The following is a 23,516-nucleotide window of genomic DNA, read 5'->3' on the forward strand; positions in this document are numbered from 1 at the left end:
ACATCTGTCTATTTATGGACAGATGTGATCCAGAACTCGATGTTTTTCTCGCTTTCTTACTCACTCTGTGCTCCTCTGTGAGCTGCAGCACTCTGACTCAGCCTCAGAGAAAGGTTGGAGACACCTGCTGCTTCTAATTTTCTCTCTTACTGATCATTTTATTCAAAATGTGGTCGAAACCAACCTGAAACATCTGGGTCTTTGAAATGAAGCCAAAAGTACAAAAACCTGCAGTTCCTCTAATGGCCTCTTGAGGCTGACTTGAGTCAGTCACCCGAGACTGAACTTTAAGCTTTAAAAAGCACACAATTAAAGTCAGTTTTGGTCTTGTAGTGAATTTCTCCCTGCATCACGACTGCACAGGTTTGAAATCACTCCTGCAAACTTAATAAAGTTCACAGGAGCGATTTCAGAGTTAGAGGTGTTGCAGTTTTGACTGACAGGGAGCTGAAGCTGAAGGCTGTCAGCTAATTCGAGTCACCTCTCAGCCACTGTTTTAGCATTGGGAGCATTTTCAGTCCCAATTTCTGACAAATAATTTGGCTTGCTGTGAGGTTAATTGTGATAACAGACCCGTGCTGCAGCTTTAGTGGTAAAATTAAACATTTTATTGCTATGTTATTTAGCACTGATTAGCAGGTGTGTGTGTGTGTGTGTGTGTGTGTGTGTGTGTGTGTGTGTGTGTGATGAACAGTTTGTGGATGAGTCTTGCTAACCAAGCTTGCAAGCATACACTGGTAACTTCACCACTTTATCCAAATATTCTTTATGGTGGCCATATTGCTAAAACCGAGCTATCAAACAGAGCTAATTAGCCATAATTGTTTGCACTATTTGGGGCTTTTCAGCTCTCTGTTGAGCTGCAGACAGTGCCATAGTGTCGCTGAAAGGGAGAAAAGCGCAGAGTTCTGGATGATAAACAGGTAAAAAAAAAAAGAGTTTAATAGCAAGGAGGAATAGTGAGTCACGTAGTCATAGGACAGTATGACACAGAGAAATGGGCTGCACTGGAAAAAGTAAACTGGATGGGAACTTGGGAAGATAGACTCATGGATTATATGCTTTCACAGGTCAGAGAAGGAATATGGCAGAGTACTGGAAGCTGATTATAGCATGAGATGCTCATACAAGAGAGTGGGGGGAAAAGAGGCAGACACAGTGAGAGTAACCTACATACAGATGTCCAAATTGTTATGAAGTGCGACGGAAGCACAGGCGGAGAGCAGCAGGGACGGAGTAGTGATTGAGGGGGATGGAGACGGAGGAAGCCCTGGTCTCTCATTAGAGCTCGGAGACGGGCTGCGGGCTCAAAAGCACACACACACACACACACACACACACACACACACACACACACACACACACATCGATATGTGCACTTTTTCTTTCTTTCGAGAGGTTTGTTCCTCGTGTGAGGAGGGAGTATCTGCTTCCAGGGTTAGTTTACGTTTCCTGTACTGGTTTGGTCAATACAACAGTAGTGCGCCCTGGTGCACGCTGCATGCTGATGCTTACATTAATGCCTGTGCACAGTTACTCCACATATTCATCGTCTTATAGATGCATTTTTACCTCATGTCTTCCCCTCTCTTCTGCTTTTCCTCACCCTCTCCCTCCCAGGTACCGCCTCCCTCCCCGTGCTGTTTTCTCCTATGTCTTCCTCCTTTCCTCTCCATCCCCCAGCTCCTCTCCCTCTGCTGTGTGTATATCAAAGAAAAATGAAGCCAAATAAACTTGAACCCCAAGAAGGTGATTGATGGTTGCACAAAGCTCCCTCTCTCCATCTCTTTCCTTTCCACCCTGTCTTTATTCCCACACTCCCTGCCGCCTCCTACTCCTCTCTCCCACTGGTGCCGCGGCTCCTTCTCATTCACACACAGTTTGTATAGTTTGATTAATTATTTGGGTCTGCAGGGTACAGCTACGCTCATGTAAGTCATTTTTATATACTGGAGTGTTTACTGCAAGATGCACGATGATTTCAGATGCTACTGATAATAAAAAAATCTTGCTTACTTGGTTAAAGCAGTCATCAGCAATGTTTGCACATAAATAAATGCTCATTTTGAGGCTCTCTGTCACCCACTTACTCAGTCATTAAGGTGGAAATACCCAACATGGATTAACTGCACAGTCAAGAGCGCCACCTACAGCTGTTGCCTGCATAACAAATATGAATTTATTTGAGCTGTACTTGAAATATTCTTTGCAGCTCTCTTTATGAAGCATTCAGCTTTCACAGGGCTGATTTGCTTAAAGTGCAGGATTTTTTTTTTCTACAGTAACCTGCAGAAAAAAAGTTCTGTTAGCGTGTCACAAGCTTTAAGATCAGAGATACCTGCAGCACCTCAGGGTTTTTTTATGAGGAACAAAAAGAGAACTGTAGTAGTTCATGTTTTAAAAAAAGCTGCATTATTAATTTGTGACTTGGACTGGAAATATGTGTATTTTTTAAAAAACAAACATTGATATCAGCCCCAAATTAATTATCAGTGTTGTGATAGTTTAACACATCCATGGCGCACCTACAGAGGCTTTGCCACTGTGATGCTGCACATTGATTTGTGACGTCCTGCTGTGAAGCCTCAAGCTGTCGGCATCTCGGTGTTTTGATGTGACGAGCGAGGGGTGGATCTGACGGAGAAACCGAGGGATGCTGCACGCAGACTTGTCAGTCACAGAGCGGGCCCACCCTAATCTGTACCATAATTTACCAAAAGAATACCATGCTGTATTCAGTGAGACTTTAAGCTTAGAGCATAAACTCATCACCAAAGTGTTCTCTGAGGTCAGAGAGCGAGGGAGCCGGGGGATGCTCTCTTCATCGTCTTCTATACAATCAGACTTCATTCTGCAACCAGAACTTACCCCCGTATTGAAAGACTGAAAGTTTAAGTGCAATGATAGTAGCTTCATTTGTCAGACCCAGAAGCTGCATCATTCTTCTTTTATAAACACAGTTTGAGCACCAACACCGGCACACATGTGCAGAACGTGGCCTGTTATCCATGATCATTATCATAGGTACTGTGGATGTTCCTGGGCACTAATTTACTAGCAAGCAAGAGAATAAAAATTTGAGCAGCTGACTAGTCTAAAAGTCAGAAAACACTCTGAGCATACTCTAATGGGTGAGATAGAAATTGCATGTAAATTTGGCGTTGTGTTTAAAGTGTAAAATGTTGTGTATATTAAACACAGAGTGTCAGATTAGTTTTGTGGATCTGGCTAATGTTAGGAGTACCCTTCCTTTCTTTCTTGCAGGCTAGCATCCACACGCCTGTGCAGGATGTGGTTACACATCTTTGTAGTTGTGTGGTTATACGCCAGTTTGCTCTGACACATAAAACTGCCCATTTTCTACATCAAAGTACTGCAGGACTGTGCACACCTTAGCACACCTGTCACCTGCCTTGCTTCCTCCTGCCTCCTTTACACCTTCGCGTCACAGAGAGACAGAGAGAAAGAAGGTTGGTTGAGCCCCGCTTAGTGGCGGGTGGCATCATAACATCAAACAGGTAACTGCTGTTTGTACGCACTATTGGATCAGTTAGGGGCTGTATGCTATGGCTGCTGTCAAATAACTGGCATCTGTCTGGGCATTTGAAAGTTAAAAGGGCCGGTCATGGGTTTGGATAAGTTTGCTCTTTAAAGGTTTTTCTAACTTAGTTTCAAAAACCTCTGAATTGTGACTTTGCACTGATGGCTGAGAGCATAAATGGGTTTCAGCAGGTCTCTGTACCAACCCTAAATTGTTAGTAAAAACTAAGAACTTGCTCTCACAGGTCAAAGTGACACCATCGCAGTGTTCCCTTTGTCCAAGCAACACCTCAGACTTCTACGCTTTCACGATTACTGCAAAGCAAACGGCAAATTCACACATTTAAAAAGCTGAAACTTTTTTAAATTAGAGATTCATCTCTACTTTTTGTGCCTGACTCTGAGCTCTGAAGGGATTTGTCTTAAAACGCCAGTGTAATTGCAATGAGTGAGTCACCCTGAGTGAAAGAGTCCAAATTGTCTGTATTTGGATGTATAAAATGTGCGACGTGAGGGGAGTATGTAGGTTTTTGACCTGTCTTTGTCTGCTCAGCTGGAGATGGTCAGGAAACAACCAATCACAGCACAGCGTCCCTCCCAGTGATCCAATCAAAACCACTGTTTATTTAACCTTTTTTTCCATTTATAAATGTCTTTGACAAGAAATGTGTTACAGGTAGACACAGCACTTTTCATCTCACTTACTACAAATGAATAAAATTATCATCTTAACTGCTCGGCTTATATTATAAAAGGAAAAAAATATAACAAATGATTGCAAATAATCAATATTTAATTCCAGGCTAATGCGTCAGCATGTTGAAAGTTGCCTTGGTCATCAAGCAGATCCTCTGTTTGTGTGTGCGAGTGTAATGCATCAGTCCACAGGTTTGTGTGTGTGTGTGTGTGTGTGTGTGTGTGTGTGTGTGTGTGTGTGTGTGTGTGTGTGTGTGACTGTACTGGCCGAGCCCATCTATCAGTCAGCGTGACAGCTGTGGTGGAGGGAGGCAGCGTTATCAGGCATGGCACAGGACACCTATCAGGGGTCCTATTGTCTCATCCGCCATGATAAGTCACACCGAGAGAAAGATGGAAGAGGTCTGTTGTGGGAAACAGACTACTGTTCTGTTTGCGTAACACAAATGTCTAACACAGAGACACACACTAATGGTGAAAACAGGAAGGGACACATGTTTAATTATTAGAACTATTTTAGGAAAACACCTGATTTAAAGCTTTTTCTTTGAATGGGGTGAAGAAAAAAAACATTTTTGTGTCAAATAAGTGTTTGCCTGTTCACGCCATTCTTTCAGACGCTTGTGAAAGCAGTACTCAAACAAGTGGTGTGCGCACGCGGGAGTTTCATGAGTGTGTGTGTATTTGGTCTGCCCCCCCCCCCCCCCTCTGTTATTTCTCAATGTTATATCGCTATTTCCCAAGCTTCCTTCCCAGCTTCACTTCCATCTGCACAAATAAACACACACACACCCTTACCCAGAAAGATGTGCTGTCACAGTCATTCCAGGATACACACCCACATATTATAACTTTAGGGGGTGACATGGAGACGCAGAGAGAGGCAGCCCCAGCGAGCCAGAGATAATTCACTTTAGACAGAGAGTTGTAATTTTGACAGCGTCAGTCTCAAAGTCTTCACGTTACTCTCTGCTGTGAAAATCCATTTGCCTGTTGTCTGAGGGTTAAAGGTTTAGGATTTTTGCTCTCCTTTCTGCATGTTTAGATTGTTTCTGATTGTTGGATGTATGCACTGCGTTTCAACACGGGCTCGTCCCAGGGCGTCAAATTCTGACGCCGTGTCAGAGACGACGCAGCACGGGTCCTTTGATGTGGTTGGCAGAACAGACCGACCGCAGCCATGTTTAACAGGGATGGATAGCAGTCCTCACGTGGTTAGGAATAGTGCACTTTTTCTGCATTTTGTTTCGCTGCTCGTTTTGGTTGAAGTCAAGTCGCAATCGTGGAAATGCTGAAGTTGGGAAAAGCGCAGTTCCTCTAGATGCCGCTTGAACGCCGCTTGGTTAAGAAGCATATTTACAGCATGCTAGGAAAAAACACCCTCTGTGGATAGTTTCCTCCATCATCATGATCCGGGCGATCGTGGCTCAAGAGTTTGGAGTCCACCTTGTAATCGGAAGGTTGCCGGTTCGAGCCCCGGCTCGGACAGTCTCGGTCGTTGTGTCCTTGGGCAAGACACTTCACCTACCGCCTACTGGTGTTGGCCAGAAGGGCCGATGGCGCGATATGGCAGCCTCGCCTCTGTCAGTCTGCCCCAGGGCAGCTGTGGCTACAACTGTAGCTTGCCTCCACCAGTGTGTGAATGGGTGGATGACTGGGTATGTAAAGCGCTTTGGGGTCCTTAGGCGGGGCTAGTGAAAGCACTATACAAATACAGGCCATTTACCATAAGAATTTTACTGTGAGTGATTTTTTAAGCTACAAACCCCCAGAAACTGGAGCCCATCAGTATCTGTTAGACCTCAGCTCCACAACTTTGTTTGTGCTGTTAGGGCCTCTGGAATATTTTACCAGTTTCTAGATTAATTTTTGACATTTGTGCATAACTTGTTTCTTTTTTGTCTGGTATTTAGCACTAATTAATTGTATGTCTGTGTGTTGCACCCATACCATTCATGACCGATCTTGTGAGCATTAGATGAAAACGTCACACTCTAGTCTTTCATACATTAAAAATAACCTCTGGCCCCAAAAAATCAAACATGGTGGTGACCAAAAGGCAAAAGTCCAAAACCCGCTGGTGATGCCATGGTGGCAAAATCCTTCTTTTATATACAGTCTATAATTACGGTCTGGGGAAAAGGGTGGGTTTGTGTTAAAATACTCTCAACTTTAGCGTGCAAATGTCACACCAGCGAGTCCTTTACGGGCATCCGTACGTGCCGAGTTGGGAGTAAAAGCGCTGTTGCCGGGAGCGTCAAACACTGACACCAAATTACACTGTGAGATTCCAGTGGCTTTGACAAAAACAAACACAAAAAAGGCTGTCCTGGAAATGAGAACACAGTGTGTGTTTCTATAGATAGTTTCACCCTTATCAGTAGTTCCCGTTAAGTTTCTCTGGTTTCCTGGTCTCTTGCACACACACCATCCAACTACCACTTACACATGATCAGCCAGCCACTGAAGAGCGGACATGTGTGAGCAACAATTTCACAAAATTTGGTTTGCGTAGTCTGTGAAACCAGACAAGGAGATGTGTCCCAAATAGTACTAACGTTTCAGTTTATCCAACACTCATACTTCCAAAAAGTCCTGTGGATGGGGACTGCGTCGACGAGCACACAGTTAGCCCCCGATGTAATGAGAACTTTTACACATTAAGCGGCAGGTAACTTTCATTTTATTTTGAAATTTTGCATTTCGGTTAATGTCTTATTTTTCAGTCAGCAACACAGATCCAGATATCAGGTCGATATACAGCATCCCTGCTGTAAAGGCCTGGCGTTTATTACTGGGGACTCCATAAAGGCCTTTCTGTGCTCATGTACAGATACCGTATCCCAGTAAGCTGAGCGGTGTGAGTCATTACCTTCTTTGCACCTTTTCTCAGCTCGTGGCAGAGCAGAAACTGCGTTCAGATTCTTTGTCTTGGTGCAGGCATGCGGTCACATGATTTAGCTCTACCTGCGAGCGTGCTCTGTGCTGCTGCCACGCTAGAGACATTGAGACGGGCAAAGCAAAGAGTTCTCCCCTTTCTCTGTGCATTTTCTGACCTTCTTCCCTCGTCTACCGTCATTTTGTTGAAGGTAAGCACTAAAACACATTGTCATTCTCCTGAGCCCTCCCTCCCCTGCCTCTCCTCCCCCCTCTTCCCTCCCTCCATCCTACTATCCTTTATTGTAGTTTTTGCGCAAGAAAGCAGAAAATCTGCTTACCCCACACACAGGGATGTTTGCCAGTCTCACACAAAGTTCAAACTGCTTGGGAAAGCACAGCATTACCTGCACCATCAACAGCAAAAGTGTGTGTGTGTACAGTAAACAATACCTGTTCATATTTTGGTGAGGTTGTGTCTCTGCTTCTGTGTAAATAGGGACAGATTTTTCTTCCTTGAGGGCACGCACCTTCAAATGGGAACAAGGTGATGTTCTATTAGCACCTTTTACTGAAGAGCTGATTTGTTAATTGACAGTTTAGTGCGGTTCATTTCCTTCGGAAACCCTGCGCAGAGCTCGGTGTTACATAAAGTGCTGCTGAGTCATCTCACCTGCTTCTTTATATTCTATAAAGTTGAGACAAGGAACAAGTTGAACAGGCTCTGAGAACCAGCATGAAACACAGAGTCTGTACAGAGTGTATTTTATGAGGCAATATTGATGTGAAGGAAAAAAAGAATCAAACTTTCAAAACTCCTTGAGGTGTATTTTTGTTTATTACACATTCTGCAGCACCTATCAGCAGTGAAAAGGCCAAGAGGGATGGAAAGTACAAGAGAGCGGTACCCTGAAAAGAAAAGCCACAATAGGCGAACAGCAGCAGAATTTAATGCCAAGCTTCCTAAAATAATCTCAGTGTGTAGAACAGCAAATTCCTCAGCGGCAGAGATTGTATTCTGTCATTGTTAGCAACGGGAATCCTGCCTGTCAGCACATCGGTGATGGCGAGAGCACCGGACAGCTCCCGCTTCCCCCGGCGGTCCCAGAATCAGCACCTCGGACAGCAGCGGCGACGCACACGGGCACGCGCACACACACAATATTATAAATGAGCTGCACAGAAAAGCGCGTTGGCGTGGTGCTGCTTGCGAAGAAAAAAAAACATATTCTCTTATTTAAAGAAAAAAAAGGCCGACATGTTTCTGTAATGGCTTAAAATTGGAAAATTAGCTCATTAGTGGCGTTTTGTTTCCATCCATCTCCGTCGAACAACTTTTACCTACTGAAGTGGCGATAATTAACTCTGAAACCGCTTCCTGGTCGACTGTACAGTTCTGGTGTGAAAGCAGCTGGCGTGTTAATGCGGCATAATCACGTAGTGGATTCATGCTCAGGTAGCAAAACAGCAATTATGATCACAGTGTACACTGTCCTGTAGGGGATACAAAGTGTTAGAGTGTGTGCGTCTGTGTGAGTGTGTGCGCTGCTAAAGCCATGCTGCAGGGGAAGGGCCGAATGGAAATGCAATAACATACCACGGTGCATGATTGGAAGTGTTAATATTCTGTGGTCTGCCTCACAAACAAGTCAGACGTCATTTTTAAATTATTTTCCAAGATATCGAGTCATGTTTGGCGAGGGCACCGTGTTCCTTTTTAAAAGTAGAGAGCCAGAGCAAAACCAGTGAAAGTCATCATTCCCGTGTCTCCACAATGTGGACAAAATGTTAAAATCACAGGAGAAAAGCTGGAAATGTGTCAAAAGGTGTTTTTCGGTGATTATTGAAACAGAAGTCCTAAAGCAAAGCTGTCCCCAAAATTTGGGCCCTGAACATACCAGCTACCACGGGATGAATCTGATGCAGGGCTAACACAGAGAGACAGGTAACCACCCGCATTCATAGTAGGATCATCAATTACACCAACCCCAGTACCTGCATATCTTTGGACTGTGGGAAGAAGCCGGAGAACCTGGAGAAAACCCACACAGACACTGGGAGAACATGCAAACAGAAAGACTCGAGCTCCCCAGATGAGTCAAACCCAGGAGCTTCTTGCTGTGTGATGACACTGTGAGATGGCCGGATGCCATTTAGGAGAAAATCATATGTCATTTTCAGTTTTGTAATTTAAATGATCATTTTATTTACATTTTTTGACAACAAACCAATGAAACAAAGCCCCTGGATTTTTTATTTGTGATATAACAAAGTCAAACTTTTGCCACCCTTTGTGCCCCCCCTCTAAATACCTGCATTACATCCTTTAATACATGTGTGGTTATGTAGGCTAATCCTCAGCAGCACAGTTCACTGTTACAGAGCCTCATTCTGCTCCGCAGTAGCCAACATGCTGTTTGGACCGTAATAGACTACGGATCATGCTGACAGTATCATTCAGAAGACTATTTCTGGGCATTAGAGGTTGTATGTTTCTGTTTAGAGAGCAAGGCGACGCACACACACACACACACACACACACACAGAGGCATGCAGAGCCACCATCAGTCTTCAGTAACCGTTTGACACCTGGGCTCTTGGCTGACTGCTATATTTTGCGTCACAGAGGGCATTTGGGTCTCTTTTGGCCCGTTTTGGACAGTGTCGCATGACAGAAATATATACATCACACACATACGCACACACACACCTCAGTGCGTGGACCACAATGTCATCCTTGAAGACCTGAAATAGAAATTTTGCAGCAGCACCTGCTGACCAGGTGTCACACGGCTGATAAGCACACACGGTGAAGTCAGCAAAAATATACCAAATGTGATCTCGCTTCATTCGGCTTCACATCTCCGCCATTATTCATGGACCAGAAACCACAATATGGTAGAAAACGTGGATGCTGTTCCTTTGTTTCCCAATCTGGGAATCCAGCAGATATCATCTGATGTTCTAGCCTCTGGAGACAGAAGCCATTTTTTCACGGGTTCTAGTGGGAATCCAGGCCAAGAATTCCTGTTCCATCCATCAGTCAGTGGTTAAAAATGCAGATAATTGTTGTCCCATCTTTTGCTCCTGCTACGACGGGCTTTCATGCCCGAAAAAAAAACAAAAAAACTGCCACTTTAACAAGTATTTATTTCTCCTTTTAGGAATAAACATGAGATTAAATTTGGTCAGTAAAATGTTGAAAGCATAGACAGTATGAAAGATGGGCGTAGCTTCCAGATATGAAAAGGAAGGGCCAGCAGGGGGCGACTCCTCTGGAGGTTCTAGGTGCATAGAAGTCTATAGAAAAACAGCCCATGGCTCCCTTTACTCGGTGACCTCTAGTTAACACTTTCCAGTTAAATAGCACAGTAAATCAGTTTTGTAAATTTAGGTCATTCGCACAATGAGAAAGGACGATTATACAAGTTGTGGCCATTGGCTGATGGTGAGTTTCTTAGTGAGATCGGCACCTCGCTCAACGCATGCAAAACACCCAAGATGGCGAAGGATGGAAATTCTCAGTTTCCTTTATTCTGTCTGTGGTGGAAAGTCCAAACAAAACTAAAGCTTATCACATATAAAGGAAAAAAGTGTGTATGTGAGGTGGAGTAGAGACTTTAAAATAGCCATACAGTGCAGAAATGGCCAATGGCGACACAGTAAAGACACAGCAAGAGGACTTAAGGCAAAAAGTCTCCACACCAAACCAAAAGCTGCTCAAACGGGAATCATGAAGACTGTAAATGGAAACCAGGAAGTTTTCAGTAGCAAAAATCAGGCCTACAGTCTTTTGACCCAAGTATATTCTACTTCATCTCCACGCTGGGAGTGGGGGCAAGGTAACCACCTGCTTGCTACACAATCCTTACATTTAAAAAAAGGCTTTAATGGTGGCAGCTCAGAGACGTGGAGCTGGTATGATTCAAAAGAAGCCCGACACTGAAATGGTGGGGAGAGAGTTCAAAATGGTAACCAAATGAAAAAGTGACACCATGCGACATCTTTGGCTCGTGTGCAATCTGCAGACCTGCACATCTCCACGTCGTTATTGTGCCGCTGATTGCCGAAGGTAGATGGAAAAAAATAAATCATCCTGTGTCCGACAGTTATTCCAGAGTCACTGCTCGCCGGACCAGTGGTTCGCTACGAGCACATCTATTTGTTTTCCTACTCCATTTCACCTTGACGTGGACGGCGGGCTCGGGTTTATGACATTGTGCGTGCGCGAGTGTATGTGTGTGTGTTTGTCTTTCAAAAGGCGGGCTGGTGTATGTTTCCCTCTTGTGGAAAGCAATCTCCCAGGTTGAGCTCATAAATCAAGGTGGGGGATGGGAGCAAACGCGAACGAGAGCCTTTTCACCGAGCTCATACCTGTCCTTAGTGGGAGTGCGCGCATCTCCTCGGATGCTCTATTTTCTTTGGTCGTCCGTGACACGATCGAACTCTCTCATGGCTTCCTGTTTCATGCTCGTGGTGGGATTAGACCACAGGGCGCCCCATTGAAAATGAAGAGCGATTTAGGAAACTAATGAGCTGTAATGGACAATGTGCCCTCAGAGCAACCGTAATGCAGTCGCTCATAAGGCTCGCTCCTCCCCGTCCCCTTCCAAAGTGTGAGATGAGAGAAACCTGTGGTGTGTGTATGTGTGAGGGAAAGAGTGAGAGACAAGCTCAGTGAGGTGACCTGCCCGTTTCATCTCGCATCTCTGTCTTTGTGTGTTTCTCTGTGTCTCCCAGCTCTCCTCTTGTCCCGTTGACTTTCTGCAACATGCAGTTTGACAATCTGAGGTGAACAGATGCTGATGTAAAGCTAAGTGGAGTAAATTAATAATTGTGTGCTAAAAACTCAAAGGTTTGCTTACAGAGCATCTAAAACAGCAGTATGGGAGTCGACGGCATTATTCAGACTGTGTATTTGAGTGGTCGGCTTGATGAGACCCCTCGTTGTTTGACTGTTCACATCCAAATGGACATTTTCTGCTTAACGTCCTTTCAAGCAGAACGTACCAACTTGGCTCAGGGTTTTAGCCTTAAGTACCACCTACAAGGGCACCCCATCACTGAGCCCATTATGGTCATTTCCAGCTCCATATTTGTATTCCTGGACTCGACCACATGGTTCAGAATTCAAAATGATCCTTATTTATCCCGTTTTAGGCGGTTTTAGATCCTCTCCCTTTAAGACAGTTGTCTTCTAACTGGGTGCCCTTTGCAAACTGAAGGTTTGCAGTGCAGACCATGTTAAAGAGATCCACGCTTTCTGTCATCATACAGACCCACAAACAGAACAAAAACTGAGTGCTTAGAGCAGTCTCAAGCCTCACCTTTGGCTCTTTGTACAAGGGCTGAAATAAGTATTTTAAAATGTGACTATGTTTTCTGTAACAGTATGAAAAAGCACATTATTTCCCCTTTAAACAAGGGCACAAATCAGAATACTGTTTCTGTCAGTTTTCAGATTTTATTCAGTAATGTCCCCACGTGGAAGGATTGCTTTTCAACCTGCAGCAGCAGACCTGTGCAAAAGATTTCTGGAGGGAATAAAATGCACCGTACCAATATCTGGTTTATTAAATAATGACTTGCAACTGTGAAGCAGTAAAAGACTTTATATCATTAAAGTCCTTCACTAAATTCCTGATTCCTGCTTGGCCCATGCTACATTTTAAGCCTGTTTTGTGCATGTTGTGTGTTCTGGAAACACACACAAACACACTCACACAAATGAAAGGAGTAAAAACAGTGTGCATACCAAACAATTTTAGACATTTTGGATTACATGCTGATATTTTTTTCCAACACTGCAGTGAACAAACAGAGAAAATGTGAATATGCACTCGATATTCGTCTTTCACTAAATGCTTCAATATAGGTTTTCCATTTTCATACTTTTACCTCAGATATTTTTTTGACTTTCTCCTTAAACAACAGCTTTATAGTAATTTATGCCCCACCCGTCTTTATCTGGATGGTTTCTTTCCTTCCTCTCGGTGCCTTTTTTTCTGTCTCCTCTGTCGCATCAGCATCGTATTTTTTACAAATCCAGTATTTCACCTTCATAAGTTCAAGCCGCAGATATATTCTGAGCCAATTAGGCTGAAACTCCTTGGACTGCTGCTTCACCATAGTAACGTCGATGTTACCTATAAGAGCATCCTGAGGATTCACATTGTTAACATTGACTTCACTCGGGCTTCTGTTTGGGATGGTATTTTTGGTTTTAGGTGGTGGATTCTTCTGAGTGAGTTTCCCATCAGTTCATGGGGAGTCATGGATCATTGTTAGCTCGTGGTCCACATTTTGATGCCTTCAGGTTTACATCTGCCCAGGTCAGTCCACCTCTGCAGCGCTTCTGGAAAGTTGCTCTGCACCTGTGCAAAGTTTGGATTGCTCAAATTGTGTAATTATTAAATATGCTAGAGTTAGAGGAATCCTGCATGGATTCTGCTCAAGAACAGCGATGCCATAAGGAACTAGAGCGATGTTCAGTATGCACCACATCAACCCTATGACTTAAAATTCAGGCGAATATAAAACATGAACTTGAGCGGGATTTCAATGCAACACACACCAGCCACGCTGTGAACCAGTGCGTCATCTAGCGCACGTCAACTAATGGGTGTATCACACATTCACCGTGGCTTAGCTGGGATGTGTCAAACCAAGGAGCACGTGTGATAAAGTACTTTTTCCAAAGAGTTGACATGTGTTAACACCCGGAAATAGGGAAGTTGCATCCTGCAGAGCTGATGTACAGATCTGAGAAAACGTTTTAGGAACTGCGAGGGATACCATCAAGGAGGCGTTTGATAGGTCCTCTATTCTTTCTCCGGCATTGCAGCAACCTTGAGCATACAGTCATAAGAATAAAGCGTCCTGCAGCAGATGTTACGGCCCCCACGGGTCTCAGCATCCTGTAGTGAACTGGGATCACATAAAGATAAAGAAAAACAATGAGACAAACATGTTCTGCAACCCTGAACTTTTCTAGGCATCACCCAGCAGAGGTGAAGTGAAAACACAAATATCCGATTCACTCGGTTCTGAAAGTAAACGGACTCCCAGCAGAAGGTCCGTGTGATGTCAGATTGAGACGGTGTCTGAATAGATCAGGGAATCGTCAATAGAAATAACAGCAATGGGAGGGAAGTCATGTGACCTGCCTTCGCCTAAATGGCTTATTTCAAGTAATGAGGATGCGTCAGACTTGGAGAAGCGCTGGTTGTGTGTCGCTGTGCAAAAGAACGTGTCTGGACCTGATCCTTCTGAAATCGTCTGGAAATCCTGCATGAAAACATCCACAGGAAAACTCCGGCAGATTACCTGATACTAAATATGAAGCCTTTTTTTCTGTTTGCATCCCGTTTAATTGATTTCAAACCTAAATTAAAGTTGTTCATGACAATATTTTAGGAAAAAAATACAAAAGTATGAAAATGTTTTGCTCTGTTCTGTGAATGAGACACATGTGGGTGTTTTCATACATACCAGATGTTGGGATTGTGTAATTCTACTAGCTTCACTTTGATTTAAAACTTACCAGTGAAGTAAACACAGTTTTTTTTTTAGCTCTGTGTTATAGTCAATGAATGAACCACCTTACACACTTAAAGCGTAACTTCCAGAAAACTATTGTTATTAATGACACCAGAGGCCAATGTGGGATTGACAGGCAGTACTTTGTTGCTTGGACTCCAAAAGCAGTGGCTGGGGAAATGTATTGCATAAAAAGTTGTTTAGTGGTTGTTGGAGGTTACTGGAGAGTTATACACTCCAGAAAAAGTCCTTGCAATTACTTTGGTTGCCTCAGGCACCAATAGTTTATATGGAAGATGCCAAATTGTCTGCAAGCATTTGCTAACTACTCTCTAAACAGTAGTGAAACTTTAAAGAAGTTTCCTGGATAGTTGCACCTTTTCAAATGAGTTTGTTGCAGCAGTAAGGCAGGTTGTATCTGACCGTCCTCTGTTTCCCGTTCCCGTCACACTTTTTTGAGCTTTGATGGGGAATGACCAGTGTGTGCAGACAAGTCGACATCTTTCGTGCAATCACAGAGGACTTTGGTGCTGCAACTCATTTCACCAGCCACCAGCTGATTTTTCCCCTAGCGATCTTGTGGTCGCTAGACCATCATTGACACATTATTAAGCACATCGGTTAATCACGTGCTCACTGCATAATCTAACCTGTAATCTGTAACGTAGGCTGCCGTTTTTTGATGATTTGCCGCTGCAGTTCAATATCTTCTTCTATCCAAATCAGCAGGAAAGCGATAAAGAGAAATATTCTCTTTCTGTCCTTGATGATTACTGGAGCCAACGGCACAGCAGGATTTAGGCATTGTGATAAAAATGGTATGTAAACAGCGCGTGAGTACAGCGTCAAAGGTCGCCTCAGTAGGTTATGGCACGCCCAATATGGCGGACAGCAATAAAACATTATCCAATAGACGAAAGTTGCATGGAGCACATTTAAGATGAACTTCTTTTAGCTGTTTTTCAGCTTAGCTAAAATCACTGCTTTGCTTCTTCTCCGTGCTGTGTTTTTCCTAGTTTGGTATCTTGAAATCAGGTGGGGGTGAGCTGAAGAGATTTATGAAATTCGATGATCTAATCTGACTTGATTGAATGGAAACCTGCTCTTATTGGCCGGGCCTCTGTTGGGCTTTCTTTTCTCTGTGCTGCCGTGTTCTTCAGACGGCAGGTTAGCAGCAGTGCTTAGCTTGAAGGATGCTTGTGTACGGTTTGTCTGGTTTAATACAATGTAAGCTCTCCTGTCTCACCATTGTCAAGGAGTCTTAGGAGCGCTTCTTATCCAAATGCTACACCGCTGAGCTGATTAGGGAGGAAGTCTGTACGAGTGTGTGCGCGCGTGTGTTTGTGTGTGTATTTGTATGTTTGCGTGTGGTTTGTGTGAATTCTGTCAATCTGCCTGTACATCATGTAACTGCTACGTGCAAGCGTTTGTGCACGTGTGTGTGTGTGTGAAAAGCGTGATTCCTGTAACAACTGCAAGCCCTTGTGCCTCAGTGAGCTCGTGCACATGTTGGTGTGTGTGTGTGTGTGCGTGTGTCTTTTGAGGGCTTCTCAAAAGCTGCCTTTTCCCTCTCATGTGGCTTCTCTGGTATGTTTGGTATTTCACAAAGCCTCAGATCCTCCTCTCCTCAGTGGCTGGGGGAGGTGTGTGTGTGTGTGTGTGTGTGTGTGTGTGTGTGTGTGTGTGTGTGTGTGTGTGTGTGTGTGTAAGTAAGAGAAATGCTGGGTAACACACATGCACAGACACTCGTAGATCTTAAGTGTCATTTCTCTGCCTTGTGTTGGGGGGGTGGGGTTGTAAGGGAGTGTGCATGACACTGTGATTAACACACACACGCACACACACACTGTGTTTGCGTCGCTCCAAGTTCCTCCCCTTGTTAGTCTGCATGGTAGGGATTTCTTGGTTGGCTGGAGAGGCAGCGTTTGTGTGTTCGTATGCACATATGCTGTGTATGTGCGTGTGTCTAAGGAGACCAGGATGTAATTAGACACAATGGCAGTAGCTAATGGAACAGCTGCCTCTTTGTAAATGTTGCTTGCCGCTGCCATGTGGACACACACACACACACACACACACACACACACACACACACTTTTCTTGACCCACCATTCGCCCGGAGGGCATCTCGTCGGGTCCTTTTTGTTTCTTTTCTTTTCTTTCCTCAACTCTCTGCCACCTCTGCATTCTTCTTCTTTCACTTGCCTGTATTTTACCCTTTCTTCTGAACTCTCTGATCTTTTTTTTTTCCACACAAAGAAATCTCTCTCTTTTCAATCTCCCTGCCATTTTTTTTCTCCACCTCTTTTCACTTTCTCTCCCTTGCCCTGTTTTTCCTCCGTCCGTCTCTCTCTCTTTGTGTCTGCTCGGCTCCTTTGTGTGGCACTATGTCTCTATCTCTGCCTCACTCTTCCTTTCCCTCCCTCCCTTTTTTCTTGGCTATCAGACCATTTTTCCAGCAATGAGAATCGTCACCCCTCCCCCTTTTCTGTCCTCTCCCTCCTCCCTCTCCTCTTGTGGCAGAGCTCCTATCAGAGAAATGATAACACTACGTCACTCTGTAATCTGGCAGAGGAGGGCTGCGGCGCTCACACACACACACACACACACACACACACACACACACACACACACACTCCGTCACTGCTGTAGCAAAGAACCAATGCGTCTTGTTTTCCCTCTGTCACTCTCTCCCTCTTCTCCTCTGCTTTTTCTTTTTTTACTCCTGTCCCACCTCCTTCCTGTCTTTCACCCTCTGCACTTGAGACCTTGTTGCGTGCGTTCGTGTCACACAGTCACAGCGGTCGCCTCTGATGTCACACCGCTATAAAATCTCCATAGAAACGTGACCTTGTCCATCGCAGACCTCCATCTCATCCCCGTTTCCATCTTTCATCTCTCCGCGTCTGTCCGTCTCGCTTCCCTCTGACGGGCAGCTGTCTGCTTGAGTTGATAAGGAAGTAAATCTCTCGCTGACCTCGATGTGGGCGGGCTCTGCTGCAGCTCTGCCTCATGAGACGAAGCGAGCGGGAGAGCCTGGAGATAGCAGGGGTGCGGTTGTTTGTATTCATATAACTTAGAGGTCACCAAGCCTCCAATCATCTCTGCCATCTAACTACCGAGAACGAGTGTACTGAGAAAAAGGTTAAACTTTTTCATCGTGACGTCCTGGCGAAGCTGATAGTTTAATGTCAGCCACTGCCGTGTCATCCCGATCCGGGACAGCACAGACAGTTCCTGCTGAAGCTGCACAAACTCTGTTCCCTCGCTATCAGCCTTGATCGTGGCCTCTCTTTTTATCGCCCTCTCTTTCCTCCGTTTGACGCCTCACACGCTCACTCGAAGAGTTGGAACCACATATGGCTGTTTATATTTCTGACGACCGACCTCTCCGGCTCAGTCGGGGTGTTTTAACCTTATGTGTATGTCAGAGTGGCTGTAAACAGTGTTTCCCACACGCAGGCCTCACTTGGGTGGGCTGCCCTATGTGTATTTTTTTCATTGGACAGTCTCCTATGGGCAGGCTGTCATTCATCTATTTTGAGTCGGTCATCCTGCAGTCAGACACTCTAACGTAGGGGTGTCGAACTCCAGGCCTCGAGGGCCGGTGTCCTGCAGGTTTTAGATCTCGCCCTGGCTCAACACACCTGAATCAAATGATTAGTTCATTACCAGGCCTCTGGAGAACTTCAAGACATGTTGAGGAGGTATTTTAGCCATTTAAATCAGCTGTGTTGGATCAAGGACACATCTAAAACCTGCAGGACACTAGCCCTCGAGGCCTGGAGTTCGACACCCCTGCTCTAACACAGACGTTTTGGACTGCATCTGCCTCCCGATTGGTGGACAATCCGTTCTACCTCCACATTGGCCCTGGCGTGTCTGCACTTCTCTGAATGAGACTGAGCTGATCATGCTGGACATGGAGCAAATAAATACTGAACAAAAGCTATTTTTAATTAAAGACATTAAGACCTTAGAAGTGATGGAGTTCATACTACTATGTTTACATGGAAGAATAAGCGTTGTGAGCTGTGCTAATATATTGTTTTCACACTTTATACATTAAAAATCAATCTAATTCCATTGTTGCAGTTAGTTTTGCCGTAGCATGTAGTTCCTTTTCCTGGAAGGTATGGTGTAAACACTAACTCACTAATGTGAGTTATCCTAATGTCCAAACAGAGGCAGGATTTTAATTTGCTGAATTTTCAGCCAGTTTTCAAATGGTTTGGTCCTTATTTCAGATTTTCCATCACCCTCCCTGACTGGTTATTGGTGCTCCCTTGTGCCAGCCCATTAAAAACAAAGCGCCACTCATCCCGACACCTTATATGGACTTTGTCGCTCTTTCATAACAGAGGTTTTCTCTCAGCATCCAATAATACCGTGGCCGGTAAAAACAAAGCGAGCCAAAGCGCCAGTATTAGAAACCCGGAAACGAGAAGCGGTCAGTGTGTTTATGTGTAGACGGCTAATTTCACTGCATATGTTTCAGTTCTTGGAGTGTAAACAGTTTTACGTGTTTGTTTGAAGGAACCATTCATCATTTTCAGTGCCTCTGCAATGTTTCCTGCACTCATTTGGAAGGAGAAACAAACGACCATGGAAACGTACTCACAGAAAAAGTAGTGACATATAAAGGTCATGTGTAACACTCCTCGCCACACCTGTAGCAGCTGTTCTGATATGAGCAGATACCTGGTGGGTCACACACCCCAAGCTGTGTGACTAGTCATGTGAGACGTGAGTCGGAAGAACACGCGCACACAGTGTACTCATTTCTGTGTACTCATGTGTGGGGTGGGGGGGTGGGGGGTATGTTTTCATCCCAGTTACCTTGTATTTTTCCTTTCCTTATCCTTCCTCCCTCCCCCTCATGCTTCCTTCCCTCTGTCTCTCCTCTCCTCTCCCTCTGTGGAAGGTCAGGGATATGAGGACAAACACAGAATCACATGACGGTTTCTCGGAGCGCTCGGGCTCCGGAAACTTCCACATTCACCAGCGAGTGGAAACTTTTTGCACCACAGCTTAGGAGAGGATATCTGAGACTCTCTTTGGCCTCACATTGTCTCCAGTTTTCTGTCCTCTCTGGCTGTTGTGTAATGTCTGTAAACTTCATGGGATGATTGTGGTCTCTCCATTTCTGTTTCCCCATTCCCGATTCCTCCCTGTCTCCGTCTTCCTCCACCAGCAGCAGAAGAAGCGGCGGCAGCAGGAGGAGGAGGAGGAAACAGTATTATTCTTCTCTGGAATGTCGCATCGGGCTAAATTTAGAGCCTTAGTTTCCGTTCTTCCTTCTCCTCCCCTCCCACTCCTCTACTCCTGCTCCTCCTGTTCCCCCTCCATGCAGATGAGCCTGAAATACCAGGCGTTGTGTCTTGAATCTCACCTGGGAGTACGGGCCCTAAACGCTAAATCGCCATCAACTTATGTATCCGAGACCTTTAGGCACAGATAGTGACCTCGGCATGGGGTCGTAGCCAGCGTCTCACTCTAGTTCCTTGAGTAAAGTAATGTGATTACAATATATTTTGTATATTTTTATGTAAAACATCAGATTAGTATCTAAAATTAGCTTTCACCTAATTTGCCGGATCTTTCAGAGTTCGGATATCCGTTCTAACTTTGGCTGGATGTCCTGAACGTGACACACCCAGGGATTTGTGGATATGATAGAAAAACTGAGGGATTGTAAACCTCATGTGTAATAGTGATGTACTATAAAGCAGTTACTCTTTACTTCACATTACATTGCACAAACTGAACATCGTGCTGGACTGAAACCAACCTTTAGAGGCTCATTTTATCATAGGTCTATTGTTGTTTGGCCTTTGGAAATAATCCAGGTTTTGAAGCACCTCTGCACTGACTTCACTTTTTCGTATAAACGGTTCCTGCAGTTGGGGCAATTTTAATCAACATTTCTCTCAACCAGAGAGAAAAATCAGGAGAATCCTGAATTTGAATTTCTGGGAGAACAGCAAAGGCAGTGGTAGAGCTGTAACGAAGTCTACAAGTTTTTTAAGAGATTTTATTGGTGAGTTGGAGTTAGTGTTTATTTAGCTAATGCTTCAAATGCAGAGTAGCACTACGTGCCTCTAGAAGAACTTTTAAGTCCCGTTCTCCTCGTGACAGGGAGAATCATTCTCCTCAGTTCTCTGTGACTTCAAACACTGCGTGAAAGCTGCAGCCCTCTCGTTCGGTGCTGTGAGGAAGCTGCAGTGCAGGTGCTTTTATGAAAAGAATATGGCAAATGCAAAATTGAGCTCGGCTCAACTTTTGTGCGCTGTGATGAAATTGGGTGTGACATTAGTTTGGAACGTGGCCTCTGTACTAATTTTTGTACTAAGTTTGATGAAAATGATCAGAATACGCTTCAGACTGCAGCAGTGTTTGATCTGGACATTTTTCAGGGGTTGTTTAACTGGTTAGAGAGGGGGGGGGATGAAACTGTCGTCAGCTGCTAATTGTCCTGTTAGCACGTCTGTATTTTTTCTTCATGACCAGCTGATCAGCTGTGGCTATGATTGGATGTTCCCGCCATACTATTTTGTGTGTTTCTTTGCCTAGGTGCTTCAACACGTGTTACCATTTATCAATACCGGCCACTCTTGTAGCCATTACCACTGATTCATGCCTCGGTCCTAATGGTTGAATCATTAACATTATTTAGACCACAAGCTGTTTGTGGACGTGAGTCATTCGCTCCTTCCATGTTAGCCCACTGAGGAATGTTAGCATGCTTATATCACGTGTGTGTGTGTGTGTGTGTGTGTGTGTGTGTGTGTGTGTGTGTGTGTTTGACTGTCCTCAGGCCACTCTTAAGTATTGATCTCCATATGGTCAATGAGCAAGGCTAACGACGCTACATTATGCTGCTCTCCCCCACCCTTAATCAATCTCAGCAGCCGTGGCACAAACAGGCCTCTGTGGTCGGTCAGAGGACCTCACGCATTAGCCCACCACGGCCGACATTAGCCGGCACTAATCGACACCTCCAGGTTTGAACAACAGCGTCGCTGGTGAGGATTAGCTGATAAGTAAGCATATTTTACCGCTGTAGCTACAAGTTTGTGTGTTGTGTGTGCAAATACCCACCAACACGCAAGCATAAACATTCGTAAACACACGTGTGCCGCTGCCCAACCCTTCATTGGATTTCTAAGGTGGAAGGGTTGTGTTGTCATTGATTTCTCTGCAGTAGAAACTAGAGGCATACCATTAGTCTCCCAGGACAAACACACACACACACATCCACACAGAGATATGTGGAACATGTCAATACAGCGGGTCAATAATCTGGGATATCTCATCTGTTTAAAGAAGCAGCTGTTTGTGCTGTTGGATGGAAAGGAGGATAAAAAGTCAGAGCCGAGGAGGAGAGAAACGATACGCAGGGATATCCCTCCTTCCTTCCGCAGCACGTTCCTCTCTTCCTGCATCTCCTGAGGCTCAGCGAGAGGCAGAAAAGCATAAAACAGAGAGCGAAATCAAGAGAAGGAGCGACGTTACAGGCGCACTGGTAGCATTACCTTCACTGCTGGTCCCTGTAGAGTTCCCTATCACTCACTAACACCAGTACGGCACAGTTAAACACTTACACGCTCGGTGAGTCATTCATTGCACTCCTTTACTCCCCCTCCCCCTCTTTCTCCCACCCTCTCTCTTTCCCTAACTGTTTGAGGTCTAAATCCCTCCATACTCAGCGACTTAACCCCTCTCTTTCATTTCGCCCCCTTCACTCATGCTTGGATCTACCAGTAACCATTAGCTGGAGTGTGCCTGTGTGTGTGCGCATATGTGTGTGTGTATGTGATCAGTAAACTAATGCTTTGTTGAGCGCCACGTTCCTGGCACGTGGCAAACCTCACTGCCAGAAGAAAACTGCAAATGAGCCTCTCAGCATAGGCTGAAACACGCACAGGTACTCTTCCTCTTTAACATTTATCTTCTTGTTTATCCCCAGGAGAATACACCAGCATAAAGCCAGTATGTATGTTATATGTACCTGTCAGCAGGCATATATAAGTCCAGATGCACACCATATATTAGGCTTTGGTTCATATTTCAGGAATTTCACACTATTTTCTTGACAGAATCTGCTTACCTATCTGAGGAAAAATGTACCCGTCCGAGCCCAGGATGTGAGGTGTGTGTTTGCACTGAAACGAGCACATCTTCATTAATGTTTCTTAGAGCTAGTTTTTTTGAGTGCAGCTTTTCCTCTTGTGTTCAGATGGTAGCAGGACTTGTTTGCTTCATTCAGTGTTTTTAAAGTGCAAAAAGTCAGTGCTGATTCAGTGATACCAGTGCCACATTGTCCAAAACAAGGCTTTCCTGCATCACACTGAGAAAAATGTGTTAAAGTGGGTTCGGCACATGTTCCCCTGCAGCCAGTGCATGAACGTGGTACGAACAGTAAAAGTAGTAAGCGAAACACTGGACTGCTCTTAAAGCATGGAAGAAATTATCCAGTGAAACCTTAACAATCATAACAAGCCATAGTAAGCCTGTTAAAATTTCCGTTTTTCCATGTTTCCATGCAGGGAAACAGAATCTGTGGCCACTGTGGGTTTCTACCCAAACGAGAAACCCACACAGTATGCTAACGTTTGGCTTGGGCTGTATTGTTATGCTAGTTACTAAATTAAAGAGCATAAATAATTTATCTACACATGCTAACATTTCAGCTTTCGTAATCTTGGTTTGAGAAAGTTTTTGTGTCGTTCTTGCACCAGGACTGTGGTAATAAGAGAAAATGCTGGATGTAAAAAATATTTTGTCATCACTTGTCATCAAAGTGTGACTTCACTACAATGCACCCACCTGGGCTCAACATAGACTACATATACATATACAAA

The 23,516-nt window shown here is 44.6% G+C and overlaps 1 protein-coding gene across 1 annotated transcript in view; it reads left to right on the forward strand.

The window, feature by feature from the left end:
• The window catches only part of maml3 (mastermind-like transcriptional coactivator 3), a 67,717-nt gene that overhangs the window by 14,515 nt on the left and 29,686 nt on the right, over nucleotides 1-23,516 (forward strand). The gene's annotated exons all lie outside the window — the stretch shown is intronic.

This window comes from Oreochromis niloticus, linkage group LG6, assembly GCF_001858045.2.
Source record: "Oreochromis niloticus isolate F11D_XX linkage group LG6, O_niloticus_UMD_NMBU, whole genome shotgun sequence".
Taxonomy (NCBI): domain Eukaryota; kingdom Metazoa; phylum Chordata; class Actinopteri; order Cichliformes; family Cichlidae; genus Oreochromis; species Oreochromis niloticus.